General features: G+C 41.6%; 1 long non-coding RNA gene across 1 annotated transcript; it reads right to left on the bottom strand.

Moving 5' to 3' along the window:
• Positions 1-706: 706 nt before the first annotated feature.
• Positions 707-26,624, bottom strand: LOC135905048 (uncharacterized). Its single transcript, XR_010565304.2, has 3 exons — positions 26,530-26,624; positions 1,724-1,850; positions 707-801 (listed from the first exon to the last, which is right to left on the bottom strand). It is a non-coding gene; the product is annotated as an uncharacterized lncRNA (long non-coding RNA).
• Positions 26,625-27,423: the final 799 nt, after the last annotated feature.

The raw sequence follows: 27,423 nt of genomic DNA on the forward strand, positions 1-27,423 counted from the left end.
AAAGGTATGGCTTGATAAAGACATGTTGTGCTGAAAGGTTAATTAAAGGTCAGCAGGATTCTCTGGTAATGTGGCATGCACAATACAACTGGGATACAATATGCAGATCACTTTGCAATTACTCATTTGCTTCTTGCTTTCTTTCTGCAGCATAAGTCTGCATGGTATGGTATTATTTATCTTCATAACATCATAAAAAAATTTCAATTCATTGCTCCACCAAAGGCACCATCAGCCACCTAAGCCATTCTTGACATAAAGCTTCTCAGCCTGGTCTCTACATACGTTAGCTTTGAGAATGTCTTTTCACACAAACTTATCACAGGAACTCTGGAAAGGAGGTCGAGAACGCAACATAAATCTTTGGAAACTGATTTGTCCAGCCCAGTATCATTTTACAGTCCTGGCTTTCTTGATGCCAGTTTGGGACTTAAGAAGCTGCAGCTTAGCATGCAAGGTGTCGAATTATATATATTTCAGAGGAGCTAGACTTGAAAAGCCATTTTATTATCCTCCACATAAAGGTCCAAAAGGCTCTACATGAAAACTATGAGATAAACTTGCGTAAATCCCATGCAATGTGAAAATTGATGTTATGTGAAGTATTTTACAGGTAGTTGGCTATGCCAAGGTGAGGTATTGCTATCGGTGATTCGAAATGAACACTCATGTGAAACTTCCTTTTGAATCTCAAACGGAGGTGACGAACAACGGGTGGGTGTGCTGCTGCTGAGACACCTGAATCTTTTCATGTGAGCCATCTGGTTCCAACGCAGGTAGCGTGAGAGTCGCATGACAAAGCTGGAATGACGACAATGCAGCGAACACGATGGCATCACAAACATAACACATCCACACATCTAGTGGCACAAGCTAATATACAACTTGGGCTACTGGGTTGGCATAAAAACATGTAAGAGTAACAACCCCATTATTGAAATCTTTCAATACAAACTATAACAAAAAATTTTCTGCTTTGTTGCACCTATAATACTACATCAAAAAATCGTATACTAACATAAGCAAATACACAATAAAAAGTATATTACAGCAAAAGCAATATTGTATTACTTATGCGACATTATTTTATTGATGAGGCCATGAAAGTAGAAAGGCCAGGTTATAACACTTTGCCAAAGCTCAAGCAAATGTCTCGTTTAGTCCACTTCCTGTTTGGTGGACTTTAATTTGCTGGTCATTGATGCTTGTACACGTTGACATAGCTCCTGCCAGTGATGGTAAAAGCTGATATTATTGTGATTATGGCATGCAGTTTTTCAACTCCAAGCCCAGCTGCTGCTCTTTTTTTTAGCATAGCTTCCTTCAGTTGCAGCAATAATATAAAGTTAATATGTGCTGGGCCAATGTACACATATTTCTGTACTCTTGCATGTCATCCTATCTTTTTACTTCTCCCATTTCTGCCCAGAATGATGCAGTTGATTCGATTTCCAAGGTTGCTTTTGCATTGTTGTAATTAAGCTTGGAAGGCAGCATTCTCCACTCTTTTTCTGTCCTTGCTGGATTAAGCAACAAGCGAGAATACTGCTTCATGTGGCCCAGTGGTTGCTTCATTTTGTCCTCCAGTGTAATAGCAGTTGCTACGAACTTAGCAAGAACCTGGTCCAGATGCCAGCAATCCTTTCTGCACCTTCGTCACAGATGTCTGACAATGCAAATTATTGGCAGAAAATTTGCAGATCATGCACTTCAACTTGCTCACCAGCTTCAATGCATGTTGCTATGCAACGCTTGCAGCAGTTTGTCCAGTTAACATATTCCACTGCCAAAAAAACTTGTGTGTCTGTATCAGCATCACTCTTTTCTCTGGTGTTTGGTCGGATGAAGTTCTGCAAGAGAAGAATCTGCCAGTCTTCGCACGAATTCTTGGGTATACATTAACCAAAATATTAATTGAATTGGTTTATTTAGGTAGTTGGGCGAGTTGGTTCAGCATTGCAGGCTTGTAAAAGCATGTAAGATACAAGGCCAATTAAAAGAAAGCAAAAGAATCAGTAGTGCATGTGCTACATGTGTGTTGTCCTTTCTTTTGTACTTGTATTTTAGGTGCATTTACACGTCTGAAATTGTTTAAGCATGTCGCATCTTAGTTTAAACAGGTATGGCTGACTAGATATTGTGTGGTTTTTAGTTTTCCTGCATGGGGTTTACATCTGAGAGAGAAAGAAAGGAACAAGGAAGGCCGGGTAAGTTAACCAGACGTACATCCTGTTGGCTACCCTGCATGGGGGTGAGGGTATGAGGGTTTAAAAGAAAAAAAGGAGGCAAGTCGAGACAGTTCACTCGCACAAAAGACAGATGGTGTCTATAAGTATCTTTTCAGATTCGTTTATTTTAGAAAGTCATAAGAGCATGTATGCATAGCTTTCTTCATTAATATGGCCAAGCACCCAGGATCCTAGCCTCTGTGAAAGGTCAACTATCCAGTTGTGTGGGTACACTCTAAAAGGGCTGACATTGGACATCAAAGACTGACAGGGGAGGTGTTGAATGGTCTTTTTGCAGTTACAGTGGTCACATTTAATAACGAAGGACAGTGAATTTGTAAAGGCACTTGATCAAGTATGCCTCTAAATACCAGGGGTTACAAAGAAGGCCCAGATGTCATAAACAGTTCTAATAGAGCTTTCTCTCACCCCAAAGGGGAAATGGTGATGCTGCTTCACGTGCAAACATCTTTGAAAGTGGAGACTAGTGAGTAACAATGGTTCTTGAAAATGTAGCCCGAGAGCTCACCACTTTCAAGCAAACGAGATGGTACTCAAGCAAGATGGTGCAATGTTGAATATGTGCTCTGAGCCCTTTAGTATGTATAGCTATGTAGGCCGAGATTAGGTGTTTCTGCTGATTGCAATTGTAACAATTCAACTGTCAACAATCGTGAGTGTGTTTTACACACAGTAGATTCAAGAAACTGCTACCTCGAGACCATGGCTGTATCACCAATTTAACCACTTCAGAGCTAAACTTACATTTCAAAATGCTAAAGGTCTCGTTAACGGCCATGCGCTCAAGAGGGCTTTATTTAGAATTATTTGTCTAGCATGCCATACATGTACCCGCCTGTTGTGTTAACTAGGACAGGGACCATTGATTTATATTTGCAGAGGCTTTGTAACAGTGAGGGCTGTCTTTAGGAGTTCAGTAGCCACACAATACACGATTTGTGGTGCAACCAAAAATATATCTGAGCTGTGCTCCACAAAGGCAATGAGAAAATCACTTTTGTGATAGTGCATTTCGCACGGATGTAAGTGTAAGTCAGTGTGCTTTTTTTCTTTTTTTTCTCACTTCCTTTCTTTATTCCCTTGCCGTCTAACATGGAGAATAGTTTTCCAAGCCTGGGGCTGGGGTTTCTCTAGATGCAATTAAATTTTATCTCGAAAGAGAAAGACGAGCTAGATGTTGAAGATTTCACAGCCGCTGACAGTCCACAGTACACTCTAAAAAAAGTTTACACCCTTTCGGGCTTGTCTTGTCCTACAGTGATAATTGTCATATCTGCCTTACTTGCATATTTCCTTTCTTGAAAACTCGGTGCTCGATACTTTACTGTCGAGACTGCTGTGTCAAGCTGATTACGCAGAAGCCGTTAGTGACTAGGAAGTACCGGCCTCGCAGCATTAAAGAAAGGAAATGTGGGCAAGATAAATGACGATTATTGTTTGGGGACAAAATACAACCCAAAGGGGGCAAACTGGACCGCAACATAAACGTCTTGTGGGCTCAATTGTACAAAATGCAGTGCAGAGGAGCATATGTGCTAATATATATATATATATATATATATATATATATATATATATATATATATATATACACACACAGAAACACACACCTACACGTGGGCAAAGGTCTTGTATGTGTTTCTTAATGGTTGTTGACAGATTTGCTTTATCTTCACCACAATACAGACAAGTTATGTGGTGAGTTATACAAACTGCATTGCTGTGAAGCATACTGAGATTGAAAGGGGGCTCAGTTCAACTCTCACGGGGACTATAATAAGAGTCCCTAATTACACACGTGCGTACACGTCGTCTCCGGTCACAGTATGAGCACTGAACCCTCTAATATGTGTACCGACATGCATTCAGAGGTGTTTCTGGTGTGGTGTTTTAAGCCGTTTTTTTGCCCTCAGGATTCCTCTCTGTTTGCGCCCTCTTTACACAACCGCTCGCGAACAGCAATAAAACCAACTAATAAACCCAGCTATTCGCTGCAATGTAGAATTGTTGTCTGCAAATGGGCTTTGCAGCAGCATTAAGTATTATGCAGTGAAGCGCTATTGTAAAAATTTCAAACTCCGGTAAACACATTGCGCTTCATCATCTTTTTGCAATGTTCAGTGTCTCGAAGATAATAATAATAATAATAATAATAATATTTGGGGTTTTACGTGCCAAAACCACTTTCTGATTATGAGGCACGCCGTAGTGGAGGACTCCGGAAATTTTGACCACCTGGGGTTCTTTAACGTGCACCTAAATCTAAGCACACGGGTGTTTTCGCATTTCGCCCCCATCGAAATGTGGCCGCCGTGGCCGGGCAGTGTCTCGAAGATAGCCAGTATATATATATATATATATATATATATATATATATATATATATATATATATATATATATATATATATATATATATATATATATATATATGTGTGTGTGTGTGTGTGTGTGTGTGTGTGTGTGTGTGCGTGTGTGTGTGTGTGTGTGTGTGCAAATCAAGTTTTTACGATATGTTCTCAGCAGTTGCAGTGGCTGCGACGAACTAGCTTTTACACCAAAATCTATCGGCTTCATCGCATAAAATTTTTGCTGCAGTAAAAATGTATTCGACGTGTACCATACATATCCGACTGCACTGGTACAATAAACCATCCACAAAATTAAGCCAATAGCTGTTTAGCTTGAGTTTCGTTTAATGTCTTCGTGCGAGTGAGATGTTTCCAACTTTCTAGTTTTTTGTCAGTGAGGTTCATTATTACGTTGTACTGCAAAGAAGCTGCTTGTCAGAAGTACATATTCTTTACTCGTTGCAGAGTGACTAACAATTTAGTGGTTCTCGCCATGAACTGCTGTCCATATTCACAATGGTCACAGTGGTCTCACAGTCCCTGCAAATCAGTACTCATTCAGCTCATACTATGTGTCTTTTGGTGTGCGCTACCAATCAGTGATTCATTCTGTCTGCTGTTTGCAGTCGTCCATTAAAGCTGTATGTGTTAGTACTTAGAAACTTGGACAATATGCAATGATTTACTCATTTTTATGTTTTATATTTACATTTTTATATTTTTTCCTTTCTTATTTCCAATGCAATACAAGGCGTTGTGCAGGCTAACGATGCGGTACTTGTAAATTTATTAAGATAGCTCTGTTTTTTTAACACTCTAAACATGCATGGTTTTGAATCTGTCTTCGGTTATATGTGTAAACGGCAGGAACTTCTTTCTGGTATAACGTTCTTGGTTGCAGTGAAGGATGTATAAATATAGCTGATTTCGTAATAGCTTCACGATTTTTCTGCGCCGCAGTTCTTTGATAGCGCACTACCAATACATACAGAATACACTACAAAAATGTCTTTCCGCACTGCACATTAGAATTTTTGACGAGGTCTTTGCACCTGCGAAATTCAGGAGCCGTTGTGTTGTGGCTGCCCAATTTACGTGTCCGACATTTGTGGCACGTTCGCTAGTATAGGAAACAAAGGTGGCAGTTAGGAACTGCTCTCCTTCCTTTTTACCCAATCATGTCGGTGTTCTGATGGTCTATCTTTTAGGTAGTCAGAGTTGTCAGTTGATAGTTCTGTATCTACTGTCATCGAAAGCTTCATAGTTAGCCTTTGCGAAACATGAAATAGATTATCATATCTTGGTGGTGAAGCAGTGCACTGAGAAGGACAAGGCGAAGACACCTAAGAATTTATGACACTAGCTGCAAGGTATGATGATTAATCACCAACTAGCCCAGCTTTCCACATTAATGAAATACATCATTTACTTGCAGCGTGAAAGAATGACGCAATAGAAATGTCAGCTTTTCATATGAAAGTATGCATGCACGTGATTCATGCATGTGTGCTTTTTTGATCCAGCGATTCCACAAAGGCAGCCCTGTCAGAATAACTTATTTTTATGTGAGAATAAACCAAAGTTATTGTTGAAATGTTCTTTCCCATACTCACTTGAATGACTGATGTGCCCTTGTACTTAACTACAGATAGCTAGTTGGTCGGCACACTTGGTCAGGTAATGGCCTGGCCAACTAAGGTACCACTTTGCCAGAAATTAATGGTGGTTTTAAATTACACCTTATTGTGCAAGGTTTTGTGTAGAGAAAGTAGATCACCACACAAAAAGTTAAATGACTGACAGTCACTGAACAAGAGAATCTTCTGCCTGGAGTCAATGTTTGGACAAAGGGACTTGCCTTATTAAAAACTGATTTCCACATAGCTCATCGCTCGCAAGGGTCGAGGAGGATATCAGGTGCGTAAGAGTAAAATGAAGGCTATGGAAAGGGGAAGTGGAAAGCTTTGAAGGCAATGATTAGTTTACGATAGTAAAAGGGGTGTGCTAAGGGTTATTCCAAGTGGGATGACGAAAACAACCCACAAAACTCCAAATGAACCATTACATACAAGTAGGCATCAACCTACTGTGGCAGCCTTTTAGGGAAACCTAATTAAGGTAAGGCTTGCACTGTCAACTCTGTGGACAGCTGAAAGTCTCATAATCATTTCACATAACGTCCTGGCCATGACCAAATATAATCTGGAGCTCCTACTGTTCCACTTGCCCTTTGTATTTACTATGATATAGTGTTACCTGAAAACACATCTTTCTTGATGGACAGCTTTTAAACTTGCAAAGCCTTTGCTTACTTTAACATACTCGGGCTTCTTACACAATGTCAATTTTATTAGCTTTTTGTCAATGGGTAACTGTTCTAAGACCTGTGGTGTACAAAAATTATTTATCTTCCGATGGTGCTTACTTGTTCAACATCTCCCAATATTGCACATCATTTAATATTTAAGACAACAGCAGTTATAGTGGACTAAGGATGACTGTATGGACTGATGGAACTACCCACATAAAAATATTTCACTTTTAGTACTCTTAAGAGTTCAGCTTTTGAATTGTTGAAACATTGAAATGTGGTCAAATACACTGGGTTACAATTATTGGATTGTGTCTACATTAGAAAGAAAAGAATGAAACTGCTGCCATGTCATGTATGGAACACCTGGCTTATAAATTAAGTCATGAACTCAAATTCTAGCAGGAACACGGATTTTGTTTTTTCTACAACAATGGTTTTTTTGTAGGATCATTTCTGATCACTAACTCAGCCACGCTAGCACCTATGAGTGGTATATATGACGGCTAAATTAATATTTCGTACATTATATATTAAGCTTGTTTCTTTAACTAGTATATGCACTTGAACTGACTTGACTTATGGTTGTGCAGCTTTGCTAAGGTTCCCTTCTTTATATATTGGATATGCGTTTAACGGGTTCATAGCAACTCCATTTTTATTAATCACTCTGTTGTGGCAATCTAAATGTACCGACAACCATTATCTTGCACTCATTTCTCTCCTTCCAAGTTGAAAAAGAAACACAAAAGAAAGAACCATGGTCACTAATAAAAATGTTTTGCCTTTAGTGTACTTATCTGACTAAACCTGTATTCCATACATACTAATACAACTAGGAAGACGTTACAGTATGGAGCCCCTCTGGTTGCTTGAAAGTTCCGAGATTCATGCAGTTCTAATTAATATCAATATAAGTGACCTTTCCTCTGCATATGTTCCGAGTAGTACTTAATGAACAGGATTGTGGAAGTATATGCCTAATGCTGATGCTATTAAGCTAATTTGTCAAAAGACATTGCTACCTGATTTGTGTGAAGCCTGTCTGCAGCTCCTTTTTATAAGTTTAGGTGTATAAAAAGGGTAATATTATAAACCTGATGATAAAGCAGTCATTGTAGAGAGAATCTGGTTCATATTTTAATTTTTGGAACAGGAGCCAGAAATATCACCGATGTCATCTGCCATTGTTAATGATGTATGGGCATGTCCTACATGCATCATTCTTAATCTGCTTCTGAGCCCCCCACCCCCCTTGCTTTAAATCATTGTCCAAACAAAAAGAGCATGTAGGTGGCTGTGCTAAGACTTGTTCTTCATTATTGCCTTTCACTGAAAGCCACGACCCCAAGCTCTTAACAGTATTTCTTTGTCTAAGCAATGCAAATTTGTGTCATCAAGCTTATTAAAAAGAACTGGTCTGCCAAAGGCATTTTCATAGTAGCCTAATAATTTACCCGCAGTTTCTTTGCAAAAGCTACCCAACATTTTTCACTGCATTCCTTGCATTCTTAGACTTTTGTCTTTAATGTCTAGTTTTGGAATTGCTGACCTGGATCATTTCAGGTGTGCTTTCTAGCAAGATTGGTAGACTTAGCTTTCCGTCAATTGTACAAGCAATACTTGCCAGGTGTGTAGCTTGTGTTCCCCTACTTGATTCTGAAATGAAATACCTGTACACATAGTGGTATGTTTAACATTTTCCGTGCCTTTGACGAGCTAGGTTTATCCGTGGCTTTTTGCTAAAAACGGCCAAAAACAAGCTCAGCTCATAAACAGTATTTCGCATTCTCTAACATTGCCATGGACAACCAAGATGTGTCTCAATGCTTAGTCAGGCTTTTGATTGAAGGCAATGCATAATCCATGCGACAGCACAAGAAGAAGCAAATTTATTCATTCTGAGCAGGTAAAACACGTTGCCAACTGAGGTTTTAAAAATACATTAGCCACTTCTGGTCAGAATGAAATGAATTATGGGGTTTTACATGCCAAAACCATGATATGATTACGAGGCACACCGTAGTGGGGGATTCCGCATTAATTCTGACCATCTGGGTTTCCTTAATATGCGCCAAATGCACAATACATGGGTGCCTTTTCATTTCGCCTCCATCGGGGTAACAGTGCGACATGGAAGAGGATAAAAAAGCGCTTGGTTGTACATACTGCACGAGTGTGCTTAACTGAGCTGGTTAGCGCACATTTATAATTGAATTTAACAGTGCTGAAGATGGGCGGAGAGAAGACGACAGACAGCGTTTGAGGGGTGAAGCCGCAAAACACCGTAAATAATTTAGTATTGTAGCTTCTTTACAGCCACTTTTGTTTTCCAGGAGGATACTATGACCTGATGTCACGACACAGTATAGGGTCATGTGGGAGCAGGACATTACGATGTTATGACATTCGCTCTAGCTCATTCAGTCGTCCACTGTACTGCTACATTGACCTTCAAAATTTGAAGTGCACAAGTCGATTGAGCTAGCCGGAGGCCTCAAGAGAGTGTCAAAACGTCGCAATGTCCTTTTCTCACATGACCACATACTGTGTTGTTATGTCACTACACAGTATCCTCCCAGAAAACAAAACTGAAACCAGCTCTAGGAAAGCTATTATACTAAATTACGCGACTCCAAGGCTTGTTATTATATTTTTAGAGCTCTAAAGCCTTAATTTATTAGAGAAAAAAAGGAATAATTGAAGATATCATGTCAGTACCTCTTAAAATGGAACTTTGCAGACAATGTTCGGCCTAAAGTGTATTGGGTGCTTTGAATAAGCATTTATGGTCTTAGGATGTGTTGTAAATGCCAAAGAAAAGTAGAAGGGGGACAGCCCCCGGGCATAGTATTGTTGGTAAAGTACTTTATTTAAAAAACCTGAAGGAGCTAAGTAACATTTTCTTGGTGCAAATATTGGCTTGCATAGCTGTAACTGACACAAGAATTGTTGAAGCTTGAAGCAGCATCGACTGTGTCATGGGCACTCAAGAAGTGGGCATTTCTTCTCTGGACAAAGACCTAGAGTGAGGGGGCAGGGTAGGACTGAAAAATATTGCCGTCCATTATGAATGCAAAGACATACTTTATGTTATGCACAACATACGATATCTGTCAACAATGAACTTGCGCACAGTCATAAAATACAGATATCCCTGCTCGTGGATAGACATACATAGCTGCCTTATACATGACATTTAGCATGACAGCTATCTGGCTTTGCGAAAGTATGCAGTAGTCTAACAGCCATGCAAGTGTTGGAAAACTGTATGGCAAAATCTATGCAAATTAAAGGGCAGGCAATTGCTTCATGTCAAGATAAATTTATTCAGTACAATACCAGTGCAATTTATATCTCGGTATATCTGCCCAATTTTTCTGCATTCAATTGCGTGACTCTGTCTTTCCAAGCTGCCAAGTGCCTTTGCTTCATCCTTGTGCTCTTCTTGACACCTTCAGTATGATGCCTGTCCGTTTGATCACACACGAAAGTGCAAAAACTCTCCTTTGACTTATCGTTCTGGTTCTGATCATGACTGCAACACCTTATCTCAAAGAATCCTTGTCTCGTTTTTCTGCAAGCTTCATCCCCCCCTCCCTCCCCGCTTTGTTTTGCGTTTTTGTATTTAGGATAAATGTTTAACATTACTTTAGCAGTGGTGCTAGATGGACTATTAGTCCCAGTTAAAGGTAAGCTGTTGCTGTCTTTAGGGCAGACACAGCACCCATTGACCGACACAGCATAGCAGACCTGCTGACAGAGAACAGAATGGCTTTTGTGGCACAAATTCAGATTCGCCTCAGAGTTTCTGTGCTTCTGGAGCTATGACTGTTGCTTCTGCAACGCATCTATTTGCTGTGAGAATATCGATACTCAAGTAGTGTTAAATTCTTGCAGCATTCTTTAGACCGAGTTACTTAGCTTTATCAATCGGCATCCTCTAGTCATGTGAACAAACCCAGCTCTATGGCCTGCTTATTAAAATCCCTGTTGGCTTAGCGGATGTGTAACGTGCTTTCTTGTCTAATTTGGTCAATCGGACCTCGAGCTTCACTTTACTGCAGCAGATGTCCAATTCAAAGTATTCACAACCCTCTACGTCACTCTTGTTGAAAGCAAACTAAGTTAACTTAACAACTATTTGTGACATAGATGTAAGTATTCTATTACTTTTCTTTGATGTCAGTGTGCAAGAATATTCCCATAATTCTCAGCCACTCAATGTCCCATATTTCAGTCTTTTAGGTCCCTTGGGCACTTGTGAGTGCACAGACAAGGATGCTACATAATTGTTAGTAAACACTAGTGATCCTTGCAGTTCCTCCCATCTTTAATACTGCCATGGTGGTACTGGATGCTTGAAGGGCAAAGCTTCCAAATTTCAGATGGGATGACCTCAGCGTTCCAGCCTTGCAGACCTTGGAGTGCCCATCACGATGAAGGCACAGAATATTGGCAGACACACAGCTGGTGGTTTCAAGGGCTAAGCCTGCATGATCAGCCTTCCGATGAGACTTGCTATCCCAGCCTTGTGAGCTATGGAGCAGTCATCGTTGTGGTGGCAAGATAAGTCTGCACTCTATGTGCCATTCACTTCAAGGGCTAGGCCTTCAAGATGGATGTCACTGAAGAAATTTTACGTCCCAGCCTTGCAAGCTTTGCAGTTGTCATTGCAGTTGTCCTTCGCATCGATAGGCAGGTCATTGGCTGCTCCAAGGGCTGGGCTAACAGGTTGTGTCATTCACCTCTGGGGGCATCCTAGCTTTGTGAACTTTAGACCGTTGTGCTGAAGGGCAAGGTCAGAGAGGAGCTGAAGCAAGCAGAAGGTGCTCCTACCACCCAAACCTACAGATGACGCCTGCAGCCACAGTATGAGTCCTGGGTATTATGGCACAAAATGTAAAGAATCGAGACAGATGCCATGGATACCCTGATCTTGCTCCTTTAATGGAACTCTAATGTGAACGATCATGATAGAAGAGTGGTGCTATCTTCCTTTTCTGTTTGCAATAGGTATGAGGGCATTCAAGGCAAGAAAACAGGAAAATTAAAGGACCTATTTGTACATAATAAGTAAGGGACTAATCACTGCGGACCACGAAGCCCCGGGTGACAAAAATGAAGGGAATAGCTGGAACATGGATGAAAGCCACATAGGAAGGTCGCCCCATGGATTGTGCTGAAGACATGCAGTCAAGACTTCACTGGACCAGGGCAACCAGTAAAAACCTGGCCAACACATCGCTACAAGAGTACGGTTTGTAACTTCACCAGGCTACAGAATTCTAACACTAGGCCTGTGAGCTCCCGCTTCAGTGGCCAGAACACAACCTTCTCGATATGGTTCTCGCTTCTTTGGCCAAGTGTGGACATTATGTTCGAGATGTCTTTGACCCTTCGGTCAAGCCTGTAGTTGCTGGGGTGAGTGCAGGGCTGCTTCCCTCTTCTCACCTTGCAGCAACAGCGAAATGTTTTTATTGGCTGAACAATACTTTTTCATTCGCTTTGTTTTGCGCCACTGCTTTATTTGTTGTAGTCTGCTGTTCACGTCGAAATACCATCTTACTCTCAGCTTCTAACTTAAATCTTTACGATTTACTTCCCCTTCCATGGGTGCATTAAACTTTTGTTGCATGTATGCGATGGATTTCTTTTTTTTTCTGGGGGGGTGTACTATGAGGTTTTGGGAAAGTCACCAATTCCAAATATAAATAACGGACACGATATCTACTGATTATTGGTAGCCATGTGGAAAGCAGGCAAACGCAATGAATATGTAATGGCTAAAAAATCACTCCACATAGTTAGATGGTCTGTTGAGATTTTTAGGCCTGCCAAAGTTATAAGAACACGACAGTGCAGGCCATAAAGTACTTAAATTTAGAATATACATAATAGTATTCGGTTATTCACTATGTTGACTGTTCATTAAATAAAGACTGGCAGATTTTATTCCGTAATGATGCTGTGAACAGCCATGCAGCTCAGTATAGTTGCAGCAGCAATGGGCCTGTGCTGCGCAGAAATGTATATAAGTTTATTAAATAAATATTCACATAACATCTGATGAGAACATAGTTGCCATATACATGCAGCCGTGCAGGTAGGTCTCCATGATCAATGAGCGCAAAAACAATTAGGCCATAAAAATAGCTGGGTGGCTTGTTTTATTTCAAATTTATTTTGCCCAAACTACACACAAATGAAAAATCATCACATAATATCTATCTCAATAAGACAAACATAAATGAGGGGGGAAATGGTACGACGAGGAGGACAACAAAGCCAGAAAGATTGGGCTTGGTTCGAAACCTGACAGCAGCTTCAAAGCATGGCCAGAAGGTTGGCCCAGGATGCTAGAAAATATATGTATGTTGGGAAGAGTTCGAGGGCATTGTGGTCAGCTTCATGCTTGATCCATAGTACTATCTGCAATGCGTGTCAATAATTGGCCTCCTGAAAGTTGTTTCCTATGTAAGCATGGCTGTGTATGTTTCAGCTCAAGAACGGAACCTGCTTCTGTGCCTGAATTGACAGATGAGCACGCTTAATAAACCAGAACGTGTCAATAGTATACCGAGTAGGCGTATGTTAGCAGGCTAGGATTTTACTTGTCTTTAGTTATATTTCTCATTATTTTACCTATTGCAAAATGTACACCAATGAAGGCCCAAGCACAAGAGGGAAGATGAAAAAGTGAATGCATACATGACTTTCTTTAATGACAAAATTAATGTTTTCTGCATCAATGTCATAATACATCCCTGCCAACTTTTACAATTTCATCACAAGAAGTCAGATTTTTAGAGGTTGCTTATAATTCTTCTATTGACACAAATAATTATAATGTGGGCATTTCTTAGGCACTTCATCTGCACATGATCATCATCACATCGTGTTCTTCATCTTCGTCTCTTGTGAGGACCCAGCTTAAGATTGAACTGTGCCTTATGTGTGATCGGTCCACCATGTCTTCGGGGCGTATTAAAGGTCATGCTAAATGCTACGTCACAGTAACATTTTTTAATTTGCATCCTAGTAAAGGCAAAAACTGATCTTAACGGAATGCAAATATTATCAATGGGCAATTTTCAGAGCCAGACTACTCAGACCCACTCAGGTATTCAGGCTTACTGGCAGCAGTGCCACAATAAAACGGCAGGTAATATTTTGGCTGATGTTACATGAATATTTTGCTAATAAACATCACAAACATTTCTTTTTCTATGACGCAGATTATGTTTGCTGCGAATATAGAGCAGCGTGCCTTTTCCTAGAGCCTCTACAGAATGAAGCCATGTAAGGTTCCCAGAAATGTTGCATAATTCAGTTTCCTAAAATCAGCTTCGCCACAATACGGTCTTGTTATGCAGTGAAGCATATGCAATGTACGACGGCGAAGCATATAATAAAAGTGGAAAGGGGCCACTGTCAGGGACATATAATGTGTTCCTTAAAGGGACAATAAAGAGAAAAATTATTTCTTCTCCATTAGTAAATTACTTTTCTACAACACCAAAAACACCACTCTTAGCAGTATAAGATGCTTGGTAGACCAGAAAAAAGTGCAAAAACAAAAGAAGAGTGGCGACGCCTCCTTGAAGTTCCCAGACCTGGTCGCTGTGACGTCATGGATTTGGATGGTATCTTCTAGGGCCTACTTAAGTACATAGCGGTACAGACTATCTACATTGTGTTCTAAAGGAGCCAAATATGAAGTTTCTGGAATTTTTACTCAGCCAACGCTGCCCAAATGCAAAAATATACTTTGAAATCCCTGACGTCACACTGACGCAGCTGTGTCGAGGTTTTGGCGTGAATTTCAAATACTGATACTTTGAACTTCATTTTCACATCTAATAACCAAACTATTGTTTTAAAATGACTGCCTGCAGGGTTCTAAGACAATGCTTTATTAGTCTAAACTGATTTATTGTTTTGCTTTAGTGTCCCTTTAATGATATGTGTGTGCACCCTCCGTCTCCTGTCAGTAAAAGCACCAATACACCTATTTATTGTACTAGCAGGCCGTCAGAGCTACTTTGGACATGGCTGTGGCAATGTGAGCTGTTATTTCAACTACCTTGCAAGGATGTAGCTAATATTCTAGAAATATCAAACACTTAAAAAACATGAACACTATAAACTTTGGCTTGATAAACAAAATGTTACTTTCTTACAGCTAGGGCCACACTTTTCACCCCAGAACATGGGCCTTAAATCTCCACAGAAACAGCTTTGAATGGCTGTCAGTAGTTATTACATGTGTCGGTATTTGTAGTATGACAGGAGACAGCAGGTGCGTGCGTGTGTAATTAAGGAACACGCATGTCCTGTGACAATGGCCTCTTTTCACTTTTGACATGCTTCACCGCGTAATATAGCTGTATTACGGAAAATCTGACTTTAGTAAACCGACTACACAACAGCTGTGATTAAAGCTGTATTACGGAAAAACTGACTTTAGGAAACCAAATTATGCAACATTTTTAGACCCTTGCCCAAAGCCAACCAAATTTCTTGCGCGGAAAACAATTCTCAGAATTACTATATTCCAGTGTTTTCTGTCTGCAATGGCAATACTTTTTGCATATAAAGTTGAAGAGTCTGTAATACAAATCGTTTGTTTGTGTGTAAATTGTCTATTAAGCGCCAAGTAGAACACAAAAGCAACCGAATTTTTTGTGCTGAAAACAATTCCCAGAATTTTTTACCATATTTTAGTATTTTATGTCTGCAATGGTAGTACTTTGTGGATTTAAAGTTGAAGAGTCTGTAATACAAATGGTTTGTTTGTGTGTAAAATGCCTATCGGGGTATCTTAAGCACATGTGTAAGCACATGTGGTGCGCACGTCTGTAATTAAGGAACACACATGTCCTGTGACTACAGCTGTATTACGGAAGAACTGACTTTAGGAAACCAAACTATGCAACATTTTTAGACCCTTGCCCAAAGCCAACCAAATTTCTTGCGCGGAAAACAATTCTCAGAATTACTATATTCCAGTGTTTTCTGTCTGCAATGGCAATACTTTTTGGATATAAAGTTGAAGAGTCTGTAATACAAATGGTTTGTTTGTGTGTAAATTGTCTATAAGCGCCAAGTAGAACACAAAAGCAAGATGACATACAACACAGAAAAGCTTAAATTTGGCCTGACAGCACATTTTAGTTCTTGTGTAAATGTCTTTTGACCATAAGTTGAAAAACCCTGTTCACTTAATGTTGAAGATAAAAGCTATAAGGAAAAGTACACAAATTCTTAAGGAATAAAAATGCACAGGGTAGGCTCATCAGAAAGTATAAGCTTTGCCTTTTAGTGAGAGTTTCTTGCAAATTTAAATGTGGTTTGTAATGAGAGCTAATTTTGAATGCTGATAATTCTAAAGATTCTATCACATTGAAGTCATTTAATAAGGATCTAGCTTCGGTTTTTCCTCCAAGTTTGGCGTCGGCATCTCACCAAGTAGACGTAGCAGGGTGCAGCTGTACAATGGACAGGGAAAACGTGAATATTTACAGGACAAAAGACTCCTGCCAGATAGACTTAGTGGAAGGGCTCTGCACTTGCGTGATGGGTGTATTTAATAGCTCATGCAATTCAGAGATGCTCAAACAGTAAACATGTTTAGTACCTCATAGCGGCATGACTGTCACCTCTAACGCAGGCAAAAAAGATGAGCTCACATGCAGGTAGTGCGAGAATAGATCACGCTAGCGCACTTGACCAAAGCGGCCGCGGTGTCAGCCTGCCCCGAGATCCCGTGGCACCATGGCTGGCTTAAACAAACAGTGGCTACGGCAGCTACTTCTTCGCTCTGCCTCCCTCAAAGTGATGACACAGCTGACCGAGCCCAGCCTTCCCACAACTTGGTGACCAGGACGACTGAGCCCTGCCATGCCAGCATCAGCGCACCAACTTTTCCAAGGCAAGTAGTGACATGGCCTCGCACGGTTTGGCAGAAGTCTTGCGATTGTAGGGGGCATGGGAATTCTACATTGACATGCTGGACATCTGGTTCATCCCGCTAAACAACCATTTCCTTCTTAACAAGGTTCCAGGCTCCGGCTCTCAGCTCCTGCTCTGACTTGTACAAGGACTCGTGGGCAGCCGTCCTTGCTCACTATGTCACCTCGAGCACTCTCTCTCCTCCAACTGGTGCTCCATCACAACAGCTCTCGCCATCTATCGTGTCATTCTGAATATGGTCGTCCCACATCACCTGCGTCTACCCGTGCCGGTCGTCGGCATGCGCCGACGCCAGCATCAAACCTCTACGTGGTCCATGAGCTTCCTCCCCCAGCTCAAAGGCAGCTGCTCGACGATTCTTTCCAAGAAATTCACTGGGCTAAATGCAAGCGCTTTCGGCTACTTTGCAGCTCATCGCTCTCCTTCCTTAGACGTCCCCACAAGCTGCCCCCTTTCCACTCGGGCCAACTCACTCATCGCCATCACGAAGGTTGCCACAAGCACAACCTTCGTGATGCATTGAGTGACCACTGCAACCCTGATGCTATCGGCATTCGAGATTCCACTGAAAGCAGCAGCAGGCAAGCTTTCCGATGTTGTGCTCACATCTTCTGCGGATGCATGGCCTACCGAAATTTTGCAGGAGCAACTGTGCCATCGGGTTTCTTCAGCTCAAGAATCACTTCTAAGTCAACAACATGAGTGACCAACACTTGCGCTATCTCCACGCAAGTCCCAAGCTGCCAGATGGTCTACTTTTGGAGCTCCGACTTCTACAGGCCCGTGCATCTACGAGTGCCTGTGGCAGGTTGCGATTTCTCACTCTAGTATCATTGTGGCTGCGCTTCACTCACAACCTATGCTGCCGGTGCTGCCTAGTGTATATCTCTCAGATTGAGAGAACCCGGCACTACCAATGACGACACCGTGTGCACACTTTACCTGGGGGCTTTACCATTGGACTTTATTTCAATTGCACGTCGCACTAGGAGATGGGCTCTGTAGCCGCGCAACTATCACTTCCAACATAGGCAAAGAAGATGGGCTCACGCACAGGCAGAGCAAGAATAGAACATGCTAGTGCACGCGACCTGAACGGCTGCTCCTAAGATCCCTTGACACCATGGCTGGCTGGCTTGAATAAGCCGTGGTTACCTCTTCATGCTGCCTCCCATAAATTGGTGACCAGGACGACCGAACCTAGCCTTCGCACAATTTCTTTGTACATACACCTCTGCTCACAGTGCTTCCGTCGCAAGTCTGAAAACATTGCCTTAGTATGCAAGTCATTATTGCATTCATGTAATTAACAATGAGGACTTGTTAATTTGAATTCCAGCGAAAGGGTTAAACAATTACACAAGTCGGAAATCAAAATGGAGCGACTCCCATGCATTATGGGAACCAATGTTATGGTAACATTTTGCTGGTAACCCAACATTGTGAAGTGTTGCTAGGCGGACCAACATGTTTGTGTAAAATGAACTATGTGTGTAACAAAAGCAAAAAGACGTCAGTGACTATGACTGTGTGACACTGACGGCATGATTTCTACTCCGGTCATTTGAAGTCAGCTTACAACATGCAGACTGTTGTGTTCTACATGTGTACTGGACGAACATATGAAAGAGAAGCATGGATTGTCAAGTTATCAGTGATTATGTGTTATACAATCGTACGTAACTATGGCTATGTCATATGATGTATGTTAAAAGAATGATGGCATCATAGGTTTCTCAGCCCAAAGCAGTTTTTTAAAAACGCATAAGGGATTTCTTCGAAAAAAAAAGCTTCATAGCTAAAAAAAATTTTCTCCAGGTCTTGGGATGGAACCCAGGACATTGTGCTAAAGTCAGGTTGATGAGAATTTTCCTTTTCGTGAACCCTCCTTGATTTTGCGGGCTTCCACAGAACTGATTTGCCATTAATCAGGCTTAGGAGCAGGCAAATGGTCGACGGCCCTAACTTTGACCGCCTAAATGCCTTGGGGCAGCATACAACAGTTTATTGGCTACTAGCTTGCTTCTAAGGTCACATGCAATTAAAATGAATTATATTAACTAACACATGCAGGATCGTTTTAATAACATATGACTCCATGAACTCATGCACTGCCCAAGATCATAACACGCAAAAAGCACAGTTCACATTAGTAGGCCTTGCAAAGCGTGCCAAGATGCACACCATGAAATTTATTTGAATTGTTTGAGTGGTTCCTATTATGGCCATTTAATGGGACACTAAAGGCAAATACTAAGTAGATGTGGCCTATTAAAGTAGCATTCCATAAACCTCACAGTGCTTGTTTCATGCCAAGAAGAGAGAGTTTACGAGAAAATTGCATCTGAAGGGTTCGCATACCTAGAAAGCAATTCAATTCGCCTGCTCCTGAGGACAGAGTGGCGACGTTGTGCCATCACTGCCCTTCACTTCCATTGGTGAGCAAAACAGTACCCGAGACGGTGCTACAGTTTTCTCTGCAAAATGCGTAAGCCCGCCCATGTAGCAACCGAGCCAAGACAGAACGTTGGACTCGCCACTGCAGCTGCTCTTGATTAAGTAGCACGGACTGTTCGGGAATCCCGCAACATCACATAAACATTGAATTCTCTGTAACTTGCAGTTTGTGTGAGTTTCGCGAGCCAGAAAATCCAGCTCAGCACTATGTGATAACGAAACTACTAAAACGTGTAAGCGTGGGCGATGCTTTCAAGGGTAACCTCAATGGGTTCCTTTTTCTAAAAATCAAATAGAACTAGACAAATAGCATTGTCTTTCATCTTATAATGCAACGCAGCAATCTTTTTATTACTAGTAGATAAGTCCTAGCGACAGAACTTTAATGAGGAGTGCCTTCATCATCGGGCTGGTACTTCAATTTGCTGGGGCAGCCTCTAATTGTGTATTGCAGTTACTTCCGTTCATCAATTACTGAAGCTCCGTTCGCAATAACAGTGATGCCTTCGACGTTCTCGAGCACTAATCTATTACTTTAGCTTGACTTAATGATTGCCTTTAGTGTCCCTTTAGACACTAGTCCCTCTGACCTGCATAGGACTTGCCACAGCAGAGAGGTATTGCGCTGATAACCCCCACAGCACAACACACAAAGTGCTTGGCATGGTTCTTTGTACGTCCTTGTCTCTCAGTGCTCGTGTTACAAAGACACAATTGGGCTAATCACTTCGGTGCGGGAGAAACCACTGGGGCACCATATCTACTCGTCAAGTTTTTCAATTTGTGGCTAATTCTGAGCACATATGGCACGAAGTCATATCTAGTGATATCTGTTCTTCTTATGTCCGATGGTGTGTCCTAGTGAGGAACGCTTCACCTTTCAAAAAACAGATTTGGTAACGGCATGTACAACCAATTGAGTAAGTGGGATTTTAAATGTCTGTTCATTTGATCAAATCACATCAACAGGCCACTTGCCCCAATTGGGCAAATGGCCAATAAACCATCATACCCTGTCTTAGGGCATCAAGGGGCAGCCGAAGTCAGAGCCCTTGAACAGTTGCCTGCTGATGTATTTTATGATGCCTGCAGTTAAGACGTCTGCTGCTGTGGCTGTGAGTGGTAGTGGCTTATGCCAAGGGGAGGGTGAGTGCCACAGTAGCTGAATTGGTAAGGCACTACATGCCTAATGAAGGTGGTGTGGATTCAGCTCCTACCTACAGCAAACTATCTTTTCGTCCACTTTCATTTCCCTTATCCATACTATTTATAAATTCCAAAAATGCACATTTAATTCACCCTATGCTTTCTCCGAGTTCATTACCTATTTTCATCATCTGGTCAAACAAATATGGCTCAGCTCGATAAAGGCTAATTCAGCTTGGAAGATAAGAACATCCAAGGAGGCCAAAGGAAGTGACTTGCTCTGCAATTGTGGATACTGTTCAGAATCAGCTTTAAAAACATAGAAGGTTTTCAGCTAAGCGCATAGCAAAGACAGTCGATTTGTCATAAAGGTGCTTAGAGTAACTAATCACTAGTGCACTAAACATGAAAGTTTTAGCTAAGTGTGCCCAAATTGCTGACAAGAAATGCGGAAATAAGGTTACTTGTCAATCTAGTATATACTCCTGACAGAGCACCTTGGTGGCGAGCGCCGCAACGCCCGTCACAGCAGAAGCGCAACTAGGGGACAGATGGGGGAATAGGCACCCTGCAAGACAGTGCAATTTGCGGCTTTGAAGCTGGTCGGCGCACACCATGGTATTGGCGTGTTCAATAAAAGCATGAATCTTTTTAAAAGGCGGGAGCTGACGCATACGCTTTAGATTCCGCGTTGTGGTACTTGTTAAGTCGTCAGTCCTCACATCACCGGCAACTGCGCTTTCCGTGCTCAGATGTTGACATTTCTAACGGCATTGCCAGACATTTGTTTCATTCTTCTGCCTGTCTGTGTAGAGGCTTGGTTAAGATGTCCTCATTGCGAAATTAGGGCGATACAATTGCTTAATAAAGTAAGATTAACATAAAATACATGTTTTATTTAGACTGTTGCTCCGGGTGATCTAGTGCCTCACTTGATTCCCCCTCTCCCCAATGCTTCATAGGCTTCATCGCCTCTCCTGTTCCATGCTGCCGGCCAGACCAGGCTCTAGTTACTTCAGCGTCCAGTGAAGGTATGTGCCTGGGGGGTGCTATTTACATGGAGCAGCAGTGTCTGCCTAACCGAACCCTTTAATCTGATTTGCAACTAGAGACAATTTTTACATTTAAAATAGTGTGAAGCTTGTCACCGACTTGTGGTATCACTGCAATGCATACTAATAATGCGGCAAAAGTCGATCGTGAGGCAGCCCTATTACAAAAATCTGGACTTATATCTACCTTAACGCGCCCCTAAATCAATTTTCCATTTCGCTTTCCTCAATGGCACTTGGACTATCTTGGACTATCTAGTGACGTAGATGCGCTTGCGGCATGTTTTGAAAGCATTGTAAAATCATGTATAAATCTATTTGTTCATTTGAAAACTAAGAAAAAGAAACAATAACTTTCCCTGGATGAACCGAGAACTGCTGCACTTATCGCAGTGTGCAGGCAGACTTCGCACTAAATGCTCAAACAATCCTCAGGCATGCGTTTTGTACACTCAGGTAAAATATGAACTGCAGAAAAAAGAAATCCTCGGCCAAAAATTTCTTCTATAATGTTCAGTTGCCGAAACTGTTCAAATCTAACCCCCATAAATTCTGGTCTTTCACATCTCCTGGCTCTCCTTCTTCCACATCTTTTAAAATCAACAGTGTTGTTAACGATCCATTAGAGATTTCAGAAGTGTTTAATACATATTTTCAGTCAGTGTTCGCCTCGGATGATTCCAGTCTTTCAACACTTACAACTAACGATTCTTATGCAATTGATGATATCAACATTACCCTAGATGTTTTGAATCTCGTACTAAACTTAGATACTAAAAAACCAGCCGGCCTTGATGGAATTCCGTATTCCTTTTTAGTACGATTCTCGCTATGGACTTATAAATATCTGTTCATTATATGTCAGAAGTCCCTTAATAGCGGCGTTGTGCCTTGTTCCTGGAGAAGAGCTCAAGTACTACCTTTATATAAATATGATGGCACACAGCTCTCATCTAACTATAGGCCTATTTCTTTAACCCCAACCTCATGCAAATTACTAGACCACATAATCTATAGGCATATAATAATGTTCCTTGAAAATAATACCCATTGAACAGATTTCAGCATGGCTTCAGGGGTGGTTTTAGTACTGTAACCCAACTTGCGGAATTCACTCATGACCTTTCCCATTACGACGACTTAGGTAATCAGATTGACTATAAAGTCAATCAGATGATTGACTTTATAGCAAAGCTTTCGACACTGTACTAGAATCTAAATTTCTTTTGAGACTCCATAATATTCAAAATAACCCTCAGTTAATGTCTTGGATTTCCAGTTTCCTTTCTTTGCGTTCCCAATTCGTATGCTATGATTTTGCGGATTCATCTGTAGTCGACGTCACCTCAGGGGTCCCACAGGGATCTGTACTTGGCCCGCTACTATTCTTATTGTTTATTAACGACCTTCCAGACCATGTTATTTCAAAAATACCCCTCTATGCAGATGATTGTGTTATGTACAGCCCAGCTGACTCACTCGCTGATCATCAGCGCCTTAACGATGCCTTTGTTTCATTTTGTGACTGGTGTGCTACCTGGAAAATGAGCATCAATTTTGACAAAACCTTTATAATGTATTTTACTAACAGAAGCATGCCCATATGTTTTGATTATGTATTCAACGGTGCACCACTAACACGAGCTTTTCAATACAAATATCTAGGCGTCATTTTTACACCCAGCTTGTCTTGGTCCAAACATATAATTACACTTTTAGTAAAGCGTTAAAAAAACTTGGTTACATCTGCCGAACTTTGTCTGCTGCTCCGAGGGAGTCTAAATTAGTAGCATACAAAACACTGATTCGCCCAATATTAGAATATGCTTCCTCTGTATGGAACCCATATAAACAATGTGAAATTAATTGTATTTAATTGGTCCAGAGGAAGGCTATTCGTTATGTTTGCCGTCGCTTCGACTGAGACTTTTCACCGTCAGCTGCTCTTGCGGAATTATACCTCCAGTTCCTTTCTAGATGGCAGCACATATAATCTCTGAAGATTTTCTATTCTTACAAGAACTCTCTTTGTCACCTATCAGATCCCTCTCTTTTAACGCCTGTTTGCCCGACTTCAACTAGAGCTTATCATGCCTCTAATATCAGACCACTCCATCCACCAACTAACACTTTCAAATAGCTTTTTACCCCGCATGATTGAACAGTGGAATTTGTTACCTGCCGAAGTTAGTTTGTTATCCATTTCTCAATTTTTAAATGCTATTGCTGATGTATAGTTCTTTTCATTTTTCTATTTCTATGTTCCTGCATATCATAATTTGTTTTACTCGCATGTACACCCACTCCTGCCATAGCCCTAACAGGCTGCAGTATGTATTAAAAAAAATGTGTGGCCGCAGTAGCAGATCCAGTGAAATGCATAGATGTTTCAGTGGCGTGAATATAATGGTCACACTTCATCATTACCTCCGTGCATTAGCTTGAGAAGCGGCTAATCACTTTAAACACGCTAAAGTAATCAAAATTTGAGGGCTCACTAGAGCGTTGAAGCAGTGCCATGAAAAAGTGAGCTATTCGAATATCAAGCTGATTCATGCTCACACTCTTCTGAATTGTTATCTCAGCAAAAAAAAGACCCCTTCTTTCACGCCAGAAATGTGCGCAGCAGTGTACAACATTTGTCTATGTGAAAGCGAATAATTTTGCTATTGGCTTCCAGTAACAAAGCAAAATTCGTGACATTTCTGTTACTCTAAGCAAGAGCATGCATGCAGTTTCAATATTAGCCCAACACTGGCAGACCAGTCCCACCGTGCCAGTGTTGACTCAACTTGTCGTGCGAAGCAATGATAGCTTTTGCACCGACGTGCCGCCTGGGCAGTGCCAGAAGCTTGTACGTTATTGTGAAGAGAGGCATCCGTTTTTTGTAGGTTACTCTTAAGGAATTGGCACACAGTTATTTTTGTACAATGTCAAAACAAAGAAAATTGAAGACATTTGTTCCCCTCAACCTAAAGAATTGAAAATCTAAATTTCTGCAGGTAAGGTACGGCGTCCATGTTTTGGGACCAAACAGGATCACCTTGGACTATATTTAAGTGGGTGCGACAGTAACAGCAGTGAATTATTTATTACTGATGGCTAAATGAGGCAGATAAGATCGACAGGCTTTTAAAAGCAGGTTTATCCTATAGGTCATGCGTGCCATGGCCGAATCCATTTCCCGAAAGCTGAAGAGCAGCTCGACAAGGACTTGCTAATCAGATGTAAGCGGAACAGACGCCACTAGGCCTGAGGTGTACAAATTGTACACCTCATGTACAAATATGTGCACAAATTTACCCACAGCTTCAAGAACATGCCTGCAAGATAAATGTCCCATTTGTTCCTTTATACACCTGTCAAATTAGCCCAATTGTGTTCTCGTACCAAAAGACAAGGGTGTATGAAAAATCACGCCAACCATATTGAGCATTGTGCTGTGGGTTGGTCATAAGATATCTCTCAGCTGTGGCAAGTTCTACGTGGACCAAACGGCCCAATGGCTGAATGACTATTTGAGGGAGCATTCAAACAATTTAAATAATCCGGATGGTGCAGCACACATTGCAAGGCCTGCTCATGTGAGCCGTGCTTTCGCACATTATGATCCTGGGCAGGAGTAGCAACAAAACATCGCATGAGCTCACGAAGGTATATTTTATCAGAGAGTGCACATGTTAGTAGCACTTCAATTGCCTTAAATCCCCAGAGGTGCACTTGTTTAACGGCTATTTGTAGCATTACAAGACAAACTAGCACTGTCACAAAATTCACCTCTTGCCTGTGCACAAAATTTGTACACTATGTTTCATCCTTTGAATCATTAAATCACTTAGTAGTTCGCACTTTCATGTGTCCTTCCTCTGTAAATAGATTTTCGCAAACAAAAACAATGTGCAGCAGACTTCACCAATTTGCCCAAGACGAAGTTCTAGTCAGACTCGAAAATCTCCTTCAGAGATTTTCTTACTGTGATGAGAATTTCTGTCACTGCATGGCACTCTGTTCGAACAAGGCCTTCAGTGATAAGATGGGAGAAAAAAAAGGTTACAGAGGCAAAAATTGTCACATTGTCACTCAGACATATTCCCTAATGCAATGCCTAAAAGATTTTTTTTTGTTGGACAAGAGGATCAGGATAAGGCTCACGACTAATGAGCATTCTATTGCACAGATGAAGGGATTAACCAAACAAGCCCTGCGAAGTCAAGGAAGATTCATACAATGGAAACATGGCATTTGCTTGAGAGTAGCATGCATGGACCTGCAAACCCACACCGGTCATGTTAGCGTGCATCTCACATCTATAACCTAATGCAGGTTCTTGCAATGAACCTACATCATGTTTGTAAACAAGTTGCGAGGAACATTTGCGCAAACCTGGTACCTCGCATAGCGCCATCACAAGAAGCAATACTAAATAGCAGCTTAGCAAACTAGCTGGAAGAAATTTAAGAAAATTTCTTGGTCTTCAAGACAGCCAAGCTTTAGAACAAAATTGAGCCAAAGTAGAACTATGAGCGGCTGGGCCACGTTCTGTAATATTTGTCTTCATAGTTAACATTGGAGTTGCTCAACATGTTCCTTTAGAACTGTGGCGAGCAGGTGCTCAAGCAAGTCGCGATTCGCTAGCCGCCAAAATCCGATTAATAAGGGAACAGTATGAACATGCAAGACAAGAAACAGTACAGGTAAATGCGACATCGAGTGCCATATAAAAATTGCAACAGCTCACTTACTTAGGCAATATCTGCAACAGCAATCCTACGAAGGATGAAACATTTTTTTTTTCGCGATCGATGCACAACACTAAGCGGCAACTGCAGCAACAAGCATTTGGAACGAGTGTAAACGTTTTTACCATAACAGCAAAAAGTTCTGCCAAACTGAGAGCCCACATATGCTCCATTCACATCAGTAAATTCAACAAACAGGAGCAACAGCACTGAAAAACGTAACAGGAGCTGCACAAGACCACACTACCAACCATAAACGCGCTCCAAGGCATAAAGAAACGAGCTGCTCCAGCGTTGCGCCCAAGTGTGGCTCGAGATCGCAAGCTCGAACACCATCCGGTTCTTCCAGCACAACTAACTAGAACAACATTCTATCACACAACACAGTAAGAAACCGTAAAATTGTGTTTTAGCTGAAAAGCTGCAGCAGCTCCAGCAGCGCGCGCAAAACTATAAACCGGAACACGCCATACTTGTTTAAACAACGTCATCATAACTGTGGCGTCACCAAGGAGGTTAAAGAAAATTTTTATATAACCTCCTTGGGCGTCACTTCCGTGCGTGGCAGCAGCGTTTTAGTATGACATTGGCCATAGATGGCGCCAGCCGCGCTGCCATGCGGTGATGTGCGCATGCGCGCATGTGTTGCAAGCGACCACCGCAACGATCGCTAGCTACCGCCTCGAGTAAAAAGGAGGAAAAGGGGAAAGGTAAGGGCAGCAGGTTTTTCGGCGCACGCGGCAGGCATCTTTTTGAAGGAGGCGTTGGCACAACCATCGCCTCCCCTATTTCAGCTGTGCGGGTTTACTTGTTATGCAGTTTCTACAACGGCGCGTATTTTTCAGACGTCTCCCGGCTGTTTTGTCGCACTGTAGAGACCAAAACGACACAGTGTCGAGTTCTTGTGTTCCGAGAACACGGACAAGTGTTCACCGCACGCGATACCGGCTCACGACCTACTGAACTACAGACCTGCACAGATCTCCCTCCTCCAGCACGCCTGGTCTAGTTCGCCCCTTTTGCCGCTAGGGAAAGAACGTACGAGCAGAGTGGCGCTAGTCATAACCTGTTCGCTGTCGTCTGCTTCTGCGATCTGTTCAGCGCTTGTCTTGCAATTTCGGCAGGCACAAAGCGCTTGTTTTGGC

The sequence above is a fragment of the Dermacentor albipictus genome, chromosome 6 (genome assembly GCF_038994185.2).
Source record: "Dermacentor albipictus isolate Rhodes 1998 colony chromosome 6, USDA_Dalb.pri_finalv2, whole genome shotgun sequence".
Taxonomy (NCBI): Eukaryota; Metazoa; Arthropoda; class Arachnida; order Ixodida; family Ixodidae; genus Dermacentor; species Dermacentor albipictus.